Genomic DNA, 12,812 nt, shown 5'->3' on the forward strand with positions numbered 1-12,812 from the left:
ACACATAGACCTTCTCTTTGTTTCTATCTATAATAGTCTGGGAAAATAGGCAACCTTTGCATGAAGTTGACACATTATGTTCCCCTGATGATTTCTAATCATGAGGAGTATCTGACCTTTCAAAAACCACAACATTTTCAGTGAATACTTTGGGGCTCCAAAGGATGTATTCATAACTTTATGGTGAACACATGACCTTACCTGTAGCACTCTAAGAAGGCCAAAGTGTCAACCTTTGCCTCCCTCTGTCAGATTAGATTTTAAAAGTTTTTTAAGCTCTGTGTTCAGAGCAGTCTGTCGTTTCTTAATCTTACTAAATTTGCATTTTATTTCAGTATCTAATTTTGTTGATTCAGACTATTTTACTCTATGGTATAAATTCTGCCCTGTGACAGTTTCATAAGTGTCAGGATTGAGGGTATCATAAGGAATTGAATAACACTCATGTTACAGTAACCCTTTTCATACATACGGAAATCTCCTGAAAAACTCTGGAGATTTGGCTACCCGGAGGTATAGACTTTGCAACTGAGTCACTTCCCGCATCTTGTAAATGACGACTGGGCGAGACGAGACCAGACTAGTAACACCTCTGTCTGTTTAAGCACTGTGCTGCTTATTTATCAAGACAAGCTGTCATTATGATTCACATTATTTACCCAGAACACAGGCATATCTTTCAAAAATAAACTTTGACAGGGTTTTAGCAACAGAGTATGAATTTGTATTGTGCTTGTAAGTTGTACATAAGTTAAAGGTAATATTGAACCATAGTTAGTCATAAATCAACGCAGGTAAATTTGTCTTTTTCATGGATCAACACGTTTTAAAAATGCCTATATCTCATTAAGTAATACATTTTGTCTACACTGTGCCAGTTTTAGAAACTTTGATAGCGAACAGTCACCATGAGCACACACTTGGCAAAAAGTGTAAAAATGTAAGAGTTCATTTAGACTGACTTGTTCTGATGTGGTTTAACCTGCAGGGTCAGTGCCTATGGGACTCCTTGTATTGACATTCTGAGTGATGCTAACAACAAACTGGACTCGTTAAATACACTATGTACAAAACACTTGGGATTTATTAAGACGATCAGGGATTTACAATCTGTTTCATACTGTCTGTACTACAGTGCACCGGTGTCTCATTGTTAAATATTTGTTGTTCCTTTCTTGATTTTTTTTTAGCTTAATATTAACTCCATATAGAAAAATCCCTGTTGAGCTTTAACTGACATGATTTTGTCACACATATGTACACATGTGTAGCAGAAAACATTTTATTTTTAACATCTAAATGATACATTTAGACCCCTTATGTCCGCCTCCCAATATGGGATTTCCTGCTTAGTTTTCCCCGACAGTCTCTGCTTGGTGTCTGATAATATGACGTATTAGAGTGTAGATTATAGACTTGAAGAATAAAACAATAACAAGAACTACAATAGGAGTGTCTTGTTTATTCACTTTCATGTAATTGATCTAATCAGTGAGTGAAATGCTGATCAGTCAGTCACATTCAGAGCAGTTATTTCATCTTGTTTGTTCTTTAATTCACCATGTTGGTCTGGGGAGCATTAGACCTTTCCTATGCCTGCACTCATTTGCCGCCTCTCTCCTGAGGTTCATCAATCATTCATCAAAAGCAAAATGAAGCCAGTTGTCAGACAGTAAACAACTTCCTTCCAAGTTAATTAAGCCCAGTGTGCCAATAAAACCATGCAAAGGCTATCACTGCACATGAGGAGTCACAGTTTACTTCCAAAGTGAGCCGATGTGACGTTGGTGATTATTTCATTGCAGTAGTTTGAGCTGTTTCCATTTGGTGTGCTAATATATATGATGCAGTTTGAACCCATGGTTTGAACTTTGTTTAGGCCTTAAAGTTAAAGAAGAAAGATGGGGATATTGCAAACTAAAGGTTTAGGCCTACATATAAGTTATCATCAGAGAAATCATTTACTATTTATTACATTTTAGATTAAATGCATACACAGAGCTGTTCTTAAAAGTTAAAGTATATAACTGCCCTTTTACAAACATTGGAAGACAGTCTTTAAAAAGGAACTTAGGTCAAACTGATCCAATATGAGTTAAACTACTTTAATTATAGGCAAGGTTTCATCCTTTAAAGTGACTATGCACATTGAAGTTCCCAGAGACCAGCTCCAAGTCTAAAGCCAGTTCCAATATAAATAGAAAAAGCAGATGTTTTCCTAAAATAAAGCATGAATTTACGCAGCACATGTATTTAAACTAAAGGCAGGAAAGACTAAAGAAAGCCATTCTCTAAATTTGAATCCAAGGTTTCTCCTTCCTTTAGATCATAGAACTCCTTGTGCTGTTCATATCTGTTGCTGCCAGAGTAATAATGTTAACTCAGAAAACTTTAAGCCAACTTTATGAGATTAAAAAGGGTGAATTAAGTTATCAGTTGAAAATGATGACCCTGTTAGGACAGATGACACGATCACATATTCTAAACTTGTTTGGATAGGGTTGATTAAAACTGGAAAAAAAGGCAATTTAACATCTTCATTATATCTTTTAAATGGTTATGCCATTGACTAGCATATATTTTCAATACGATTGAAGGCTCCTGGACAACATCTTAGTATAGCTATCTTTTGATCGCTAAAAAATGATATTTTTCAAGAGAGGAAACAATAAATGGTGTTGAATGCAGATTCCTCAGTAAAACCTCCATAAAGCCGTTACTGTAGACTGACCTGATGATATGCACAGTATAAAGATTTATTTAAAAATCCACCCAGATCTTTCTCTCTGCTATATGAAATAGTTAAATTAAGTTTTATAAGTCTAGTATATCAAATGTATTTATCTGAGTTTTTAATGGTTCTGTGAAAGCTGTCAAATGAACACATTGTCATAACGTCATACAAATAGAATATATGTTGTATGGCTTTCCATTAAGCAAGTTATTGTAAAAACTCAACTATAATTACAAGAGCTTCATTGGAAATTTAATTAAAGGCCATCACAGGAGAATAGAAGCCATTAAAAGAGCTTTATTAAATTAATTAAGTAACATATTAAAGTTAATTAAAGTTGGATTCCAGAAAAAAACCCTTTAGAACCATTAATAGAATTATGAGTAAGTCATACAAAATGACATGTAAACCCTTGATAAACTGTCGATTTATAGCCAGTAGATGGTGCTAGAGTGCTTTCTGTGTATTTCCTTTCCTGACAGGAGGCAGGATGTAAGGGAGCATATCGTACTTGTGGCCAGAACCCTTGGTTTAAAGTTTTTGTACGTCAAACAAAGAGAGTTTTAAGTTTCTATGACAATCAGACTAGTGAGAAAGAAAATACTATAGTAAAAATAATGCTTGTTAGTTGAGTTGTTAAATGACATTCACATATTTGAATGTTGTTTATGGAACCTTCCTTACATTGTTTTGACAAATTCCTATGATAAATTATATTGGCATGAAGGTAAAAATCAACTTTAATGATGGATTTGCCGTGATTTTAAAATGGCAAAGCATGGAACGTCTCAGATTGAAATGTTAAACCAGTGTTTGACATAACAAAATGCCTGTCGGGGGAAAAGTCAGCAGTATTTTCAATACTTTTCAAATTCTATTTCCTCTTTGTTCCCTTTAAATGCAAGAAAGAATATTTGTTAAATTCATAATGATGTTTTTGTATCTCTACTGGTGTTGCTCAAATTGTATGTGCATAAATAGTGCAGATTCAAATATTCATGGAAAGGCTTTGAGTTTGACAAATAAGACTAAGCATGAAGTTTAATGTGGCTATCAGGCCACCCATTATAATTGATTTAATTTTTTTGGGCCAGATTAGTTTGGTGTCAATGGGTTTGTGGCTTTAATGCTGTGAAATTGATTAAGAACAATTAAATACATTTTGTTTTAACAAAATTCAATCTCCTGTAATGTGTAAATATAAGACATGCAAAGAATTCAGCATTATCAGAGCTCTATACTTACAGTGCTGACGTGGTCAACACGTTTAGAAATCAGTCATTAAATAATCAGGATGCAGGAAATGAAATTTAATTGGCTAATACTTGGAGCATTTAAAAAATGAGTCAGATTATGAAAAGTGAATTGTCCTCGTCATACAGTTGATCCAGGACATGCCTTGTATTTATTACATAACGGTTTCCTTGCTTAGCATCTAATTGACTCTCATGTATCATGATGGACCAGGTCATACTATGAGGACACGTTGTGCGGCATGAGATATCATCGCAAGTTAACATACAGGACTCCAAAACGTACTCATGCTGATTGTGTGTTTAATATTCTGAGCACACACTGGATGAATATGCTGAGGTAGGGCAATGGTGGCTGTCCTACGCTCCAAATTGTGTTGGGCTTGAGGGACTGTCTGAGTCATCATGGACAAGCCTTGTGTCTGATTCCAGTGATGCTTACACTCTGGCCGGGCTCTACCTGAGAGGCTGACGGTATTAGCATGAGATTTGTTGGAGAAGAGAGCGCTCCCTGGGGAGAAGTTAAAGTGTTTTCTCTGTAATAAGCCAAACGTGGAAAACAAAATAGACTGCACACTGAACATCCAATCTTTTGAGTTACAAAAGCAGTTCTGAATCATGAAAAATACCATTTATCACCATTTGTGCAACTTACTGTGTAGTTTAGGTATATTGTTCTTTTTACATTGTTTACAACCAACATCTAGTCAAGCTAGCGTCGGGATTTTGATAGCATTGTTGGTAATGTCCACTTATTTGTGTTAAAGTGAAATTTATCAATAACTCTTTGATTTTGTTTCTTGTAATTCTTTACAGTCATTCATGGCCACCAGGGGATTCATCTTTATTAAGTTCTTCATTGACTTTTCCTCTAGCACCATCATTGTGTAAAGATGAATTGTAATGATCCCCTCACTTTGTCATCTTTCATGATAATGATTTATAATACAACAACTAAACAAGCTAATAATCCAATCACAGTGGTGGTCTTTCTAAGTATTAGCATAATAAGAAGCGTAAATAATAATAATAATAATAACTGATAAACTTAGCATGCTGATGTTAGCATTTAGCTTAAAGGACAACTTCTCCAAAGTGTAGCTGCCAGCATGACAATCGAGTCCTAAAGCCCTGTTTAAACAATCTATAGCACCTGGTCTGATTATCTAGATACACAAACGGGATTGGTCAGGATCTATAATGTTCATTAATTTTCTGTGTGCTTAATTTAAAAAAAAAAAAAGGCTGTAAATCTTTTAACTTGTTATTGCAGCTGGATCATAGCATACTGGAGACTTGTCAGTCTGCATTAATATTTTAGGGCATTATTTTTGGTGTCACTTGTAGTATTTTTGAGGCCCAAAATATATTTACCTCTGAGGGGTCAGTGCGTGTCTGTGGGTTTGTGTAAATCAGAGATGGTGCAACTCAGAGTGATCATGGTGTCTGGGCTCTGGCAGGAATCCATCAGAACTCCCTGAAGTCAGGCAGGCGTGGGAGGCGATAGTGGTGAGCGTGTCTTGGTCTTCTGGCATCAGAACAGGAACACAATGCCGAAAGCAACATAATGATGTCAAGAGACAGGGGAAACAAAAGTTCACCTTCTCCCAGTCCTCTGTCCCATCAACATAGCCTATGCATTGACTGCAGATAAGCAGTCTATATTTAACAGAGGAGTCGGACACTTCTAAATGTCCTTTAGTGCATACAATAAGCAGAGGGAAAGTGTTTTGCTTACGTATGTAAGTGCTAATACTACCATAACTGTGTCTGCCGGGTGACATATAGGGTCCTTGTTTTGTTTACATATTTTTTGGGGTAATCAATTATCATAAGCTTATAAAGAGACCTTACCCCAAGATGAACCACAGCATCAGCCATAATGCCCCCAAATGACACATCAAAAGAAAAGCCCTGATGATGGGGGCCATGGAGGAAGCTGATCGATGTTGAAAACATGGATAAGATTCAAGGGTGCTGTTTACTTACCATCAATATCACTTCAAGACATGACCCAAGCCATAATAGCCTTTATCACATGTGGAAGGAACAAAGGATTATGAAACATTTCTGTGTTGTTGTAAGTGATGTTGCATACGCAGACAATCTGAATCTTTAAATTCCTATTTGACAGGGATGAGGCGAACCAGGTTGCACTTGAGAGGTGTTTTTAAAGCTGTGTCCAAATTCCACTGCCTCCCATACACTATTACACAATTCCCTCATGCACATCATATCTCCAATAAACACTGCAATTACTTTTTTTTGCCAAAAGACATTTTATTTGGGCCTACTTTTTTGCGTTTAGTGACAGGACAGTTGAGAGGGACAGTCAATATTGTGAGGAGAGAGTGGGGGAAGACATGCAGCAAATATCAAGGGTCAGACTTGAACCTGAGACGTCTGCAAGGACTGTAGACTCTGCACATGGGTCACACACTCCCAAAGAAGAACAAGATGTAGACTGTTTTGGGGACAAACATGCAATCAGCAAAATCTCCCCGATTTGTATTTTCTGAGCACTGTGATTAATACCCATTCACAAAACAGAAGAAGGAAAACAAATAAAAAGATCCCTGTCTAAACATGACATCCATAATTGAAAAGTTTGTATAGATTTGTGTGCAATATGCCTGATGTCCAAATGATCCAATGGAAGAGTTCTTGAAGCCTTGGACATTATGACTGGGCTGGACACCAACTGTAATGTACGCTCTACTTGCAACCATATTTTGGACAGTGTCCTCACCAAACCCGAGCCTAAGGGGTTATACTGTATGAAGCCCTGAGGCATTGTTGTGAAGCAGACAATTTCCTTGGGCCAAGAAAAACAGATGAGGTGCTTTTTCTCCTGCATGAAACCAGTCAGTATAATGTACTGTCTGCCGAGGGTGAAGTCCACTGGCAGCTTTCTGTAAGGACCAAAAACTAATGTACTGGGCAGCACAAAAACATCTTCCCTCTACACCCAAACAAGTAATAAAGTCATTTATCAAAATCAGTCTGTGGCAGCTGCGCCCGAGCCCAATGCTCTAGTCTGATTCCAAACAAAGGCAGCCAATAGAGGTTTATTATCTTTGTATTGAGAGCTTTTTTTTGTTGCTTTTACACAAAGATATAACAACCTAACAGAGACACCAGCCAAATGAACGTCTACAACTATGGGTCCTAATAAATACAGTAGTTTTCATGGCATGAATTACTACACATAGAACATTTCATGTCATCATTTCAGTTATAAGGAATTAAACACACAAATGTTGTTTCATAGAAATGCAACAGTAGTTTGCCCACAAATCAAGCAAGGAACTAAATGGTTTATTGAGGCATGTACCAATTTGAACATACTAGCAAAAAGTGAAGTTAGTGTCTTTTAGTACATTTCACATCTCAAAGTTCAACAATTTTGCAGCGGTCTGGTGCTTTCTTATGTCCCCCTCTGTGATTGATTTCATAATTGCATTCACGAATAGATAACTTCTATCTTATCGAGCGTGTCTTTTTACTGCTCAGTGAACTGTGTAGCAGGAATCTTTTTTTTCTTTCTATTCCATTCATAAAAGAAAAAGCTCCATTAACTGTGTCTGGCTGATAATAGTTCAGAAAATAATATGTCATGTATTCAGAGCATGAAATAGTAATAAGAGGGAATTCATTTTATCATAGATCTATCATACAGCAAAGGTCACATTAATCCAAGAAAAATGTCTCTGAAAAGAAAGAAAGAAAAACTAGCTCGGAGCAGAGCTATTTCTCACTTACACACTTGCTTGACTCTACAAAATAAATAATTAAATTAATACATAAATAAAAGACCTTGAAGGGTTTTACGTAGACAGCCAGGGTGTTACCTGGGGGGGACTCATCAGTCATGCGTCCACTAATGAATAACACAGAAAAGTTTGTAGACTTGTTTTTTTGTAGTCAGTGTGATTTGACATCTGTTTTTTTTATGTTCATCATTCCTCTGTCGACTTTCTTACAAAATAGGAGACAATGTTTCTGTTCATCAGCAGTTTTGAATGTAGTGGAAACAAACAGCTCAATACAGAGTATATGTAAGCTGCTGTGGTGTCTGCATTCATCCTCTGAGTGGTGAGTCTGAAGAAGTAAAATACAACAGGTAAGTGTACTGCACGGTTGGACAAACAACTGCTTTAATCATATAAGTATTGATTCGATGTATTGGCATTTCTTCCGCCTCGCTGGAGCAGGCTGCAGAAGCCACTCAGCATTAACTAATATGGAAGTTTTTGAAAAGCGCTGAGATTGAAAGAGTCACAACATCACTCATTCACCCAGTCCCTGCGGTTGGAAGGTCTTTTCACCAAATTGCTGAATATTCATTATCCGTACAAAGCACACTAGAGTCATCAATACTGCTAATGCTGATTTATGGCAGAATAGACATAGCCCTTGCTTTTGAAATAAAAAAAAAAGGATGTTACACACCATTTCACTTTGAGGCCACTTTTGGAAAAGGTCACGCTTATTGTTCAATTTGTAAAGATAGAGTTATGGTAGTCTGTTGAAAAATATCATTTTTAAAATTAAAATACAGTTTATTGTTAAAAATCGTATTAGCTGAAAAGATTACAAAATATCTGAAAATAAAGTCTGACTAAATACCCATCTCTCTTTATTCTCACACCCGGTTTCTCTGTACAGGTTGAGATGTATTGCTGTTGATAGCTAGCTCCCACATGATACAGTCTTTAGATTTGTTCCTGGAGTGCATTACACGTGTTGACAGATGTCTCCCAGCATAGACTCGGCGGACAGGGATAGATGCCAGTAGAGTGCAGTGAAAGGGTGAAAACTCAGCTGAGGAGCTGGGGGACAAACTTCACCGGGTTTGAGACTGTCAAGGACAGTAAAGGAAGAACCAAAGACAGCTCCTGTCTGACAATCCTGTTGTTTGTCTGTCTGTCCCAGTACTCAGGTCTGAGAAAGGCTGAAGTCTTGTCTGCAGTTTCAGTGTGTCAGCTCAGATTTGATGAATTTCAGACATGCCAGAAATTAACCTGCAGGCTGCTTTAGGGATTCATCTTAGCCCATCTTGAGAGGATCAACACAAGGGGGAATCTATGTACCAAAATGAAAAGCTGATTAAGGAATGCCAAAAGTTGCAATTCCTCAAATGGCCACTTGAGGCTGGCTCCAAAAGAGTCAATCCCCATAGAGGGTTATACTAAAACCCTCAACTTGACAACAGAAATCAACATATTCACAGCCTGTTACAAAAAAAACTTTATGGTCTCCATAGCTAACTGACCCGTTCATGACATCTGTATAGGGATCTTTTTTTTTTTAAATATCTCACCTGTTGGATTTTAAGGTAAGGCTTAAAGTTTTGCACAACTAGGTTCATGGGCACAGTGAGTCACAGGTTGGCTTGTAGCACTGCCAGTGGCTGTCCTGCAAGGTGTCAACTCAACTAAATCCATTCACTTATTATACCTGCCTCTGTTTGCGATGTGTGTTTTTTCCCTACAATAAACTGGAAAATATTGGCTTTCAGTAGAGACCTTTCAAGAAATCTGAGTCTTGTATTATTTTATTCATATGTATAGCACTAACTGGTACCCATCTGTGTACGCCCTTGTTATCTATCCAGTTTATCATTGTTGAAGGGCAGCTAGTCCATGGTACTCAGGATCATGTAGGCTTCCCCCACATCAATAGCGTTTTTGTTTTGAGTTTTTTTGGTTCGTTATATTCAGCAGCACCCACAATAAGTGTTCAGGTCAGTGGCAAGTTCACTTTGCTTCAACAAGCTTTCTTGGCTGCTTAGGTCACATAACTAAACTCCAGTCAGGTATACCTCAAAAATTAAAATCTGTTTTGGAAATGAGTTAGCCTAAAGTAGACAGTTTGGCTCTTTGCCTGGAGCAAGACAATCCCTATCTGCTCTCCAGCTCCACTTTTGTGTCCAAATATCGTCACTTGTGGCTCTTAAAAACAAATATGCCATGCCAAATTTGAGGCTTCAAGGCAGTCTACAAACTAATGGGTGGCCTCAAGGTGGTTATAGAAACATGCCTATACAGTCTATAAAAGAGTGGAGCAGTATTTCCTAAGCCAAAGTGAACATTCTTTGTTGCAAAGTAGACAAACAAGGAAATACTGCATGTGCAACACACTTGTAGCATAAATGTCTTCCAGTTTAGTTTATAAAGATTTTCTGCCATTACTAAATGCATTATTAAGGACAGGCTTGTTGGGCAGGCACAAAGGCAATCATTAAAAAAAGACAAGAATCTGGTAATCAATTTCACATCTTCAAGTTCCGAAGATTATTGGGCCCCTTCTCATTCCCATTCAATAGAAAAAAGGTTGAAACTAAGCTAATTTACTTCCACAAATTGAAGAATCAACATGAGACAATTAAATACTGTTCACTCTCAAAACAAAACCGGCAGACCTTTTAAAGAAGTGTTTGCAATTATATCTTGTCTATACTGTTTGGAATAATTAAGATTTATGTCTGTACCAGTCAATCCTTTGAGAATTACTTTTATTGTAATTTCAGCATCTCTCATCTATATAATGGATAACAGGTATAGCTGGAAAACGTTGTCTCGCAGAGCAAAAAAATCAATGCAAAAAAAAAAGTAGGCTTTCTACATGTAGATAGAACAGAAAGCAAAGACAGCAAAAAGAAAGCAATATGTTACAAATGAAAATAAACTCTCATCTCAAAGAAGCTACCTCTGGAAATAAGAAGGTTTTGTCACACACAATCAAAGAACATTGTACAGTCTATTACAAAACATATATAGCAAAGACTATAACTGTTAACCACCTTTAAATTATCAAGTTGTCTTGTTAATTCAATTTTAGGATAGCGGTATCTTCGTTCAATTAAATTCTATCTTGTTAAGAAAAATATGAGGTGCGCTGTTACAATAAAAATACTGCAATGGATATTTCAGCAAAACATTAAACCCATAGAGTAAGTTTATTTTTCACTCCATGTGAACAAGTATGACAGATGAAGTATAAGTTGATGAAGATGTGTTAAAATTGGCATTAAAAGCATCTTGAATAATGACATGTAGTTGCTTATACAGTAAAACTAGTGCACTTGTGAATAACAAAGAAGTCAAATTAAAAGTGAAAGACTGATGGAGAAAGCTCTGATAGTGTCAGAGCGCAGACATCCTCCCTCAGATCTTTGCTATTACTGTGTGTTTGCCTCACAATGACATGATTTCCGAGGCTGGATTTTCTGTCACTTCTGGTAGCTATCAAGTATACCGCTCCACATTCTGCCTTACTCATCCTTCAGAGTTGACTTAGCACAACATACAGGATGTGAAGTTGTTTCCAGGCACTGTTACGCAGTTGATGTGGTCTGGCACTGACTTGTCAGTGGTCTGATTTTATGGATGTTCTGTGCCTGCAGACATCAACACAGTCTAGCTTGAAGAAAAAAGACAGAATGCTGTCTGCATTTGACTTTTTACTAAACCACTTTGCTGTGACAAAGGAAGCTCTTTTTCTCCAAGTTTATAAATGCAACAGCAAAACATGAGCTATTGAAATTGTACATTGTTGTGTTTATCAGAATACACTATTCCATGCCTGTAGCAGTAAATACATTGCCAAAAAATATATAAAAACGCTGTGGGCCTAATGGACCATCATGCTGTTGAGGAAAAAAATAGACTTCTCCAGCTTTTCAGCACACTGAAACTAAAAATCCCATTGAGCAAAAATGTCATTTTCCTTGAACAGTAAACGTGTCTTTCTACTACTTATTATTGAGAACAAATGACCCAACCCATCCAAGATCCAAGAAGATTTTTCAGGCTTGTTAGAAGCCTGAAAAATCTTCTTCTGTGCAATACAACAGCTATTAATCAGACAGCCATGGTTGTTCCAGCTGACATCTTTCTTCATTTAAATGAATATGGACTCAAATTTCTTCTCACAAACACCATCTTACTTCCTTTAATACTCAGAAGGATACAAAATAAATAGTAAAACCCCCCCCCAACAAATGCCCTCCAATTTCTAGACTACATTGAAACATGTCTTAAGCCTTATTGATATAATACTACATTTATGTGATTCATTTTGTAAGACTTTGCACTAGCCTGGAAATGCAAAATCATAGAGATGTTGTCTAACATTGAAATGTTCATTTAGTAAAATTAACAATACAAATTATTTCCGTTAATTTTTCTATTGGCCGTTTGACTTTTATTATACAGGCTGAGGAGTGACAGGAAATTTGGAGAAAAGAGAGCGGGGACGACATGTACCAAATGGTTGCTGAGCAAGGTCCAGCTTACGACCAGATCATCAAGGACTGTAGCCTCTGTAGGCATCTGCTCTGCTGACAGAACTAAACTGGCGCCCCTTGTCCTTAAATGTATTTTTGACACAAGCAGGGTCTGTCAGAGTTCCTGAAATCTGGCATGGAGAAAAGTATTTATAGTATATACAGTTTGTCAATGGAATCAGGCACAGGTGAGACAATCTGGTGAAAGCAATTAGGGCAGGGTACACAATGACACAGGTGGAAAAACACACAAAGGCAGTACATGTCAGGAACCTTCATACTTAAGAGGGAAGGCTGACAAAAAACAGAGAATGATAAAAATCATTCAGAAAAATGACATAAGTAACAAAAAAATAAACAAGATGGACAATTAATGATGCTTCAGGGCATGACGCAAACCCCCCTCTCGACTTTATTTACTTTGAACAACCTCCTGCTGCGCTGTGATTTTCTTTAATAGTTGTGATTTGATTTTGATTTTTAACAGGTGCTTCAAGCATTGTCGAAGCAACAGTTTCCAAGGAATCTGCTCCAG

The sequence above is a fragment of the Labrus bergylta genome, chromosome 3, assembly GCF_963930695.1.
Source record: "Labrus bergylta chromosome 3, fLabBer1.1, whole genome shotgun sequence".
NCBI classification, from domain to species: domain Eukaryota; kingdom Metazoa; phylum Chordata; class Actinopteri; order Labriformes; family Labridae; genus Labrus; species Labrus bergylta.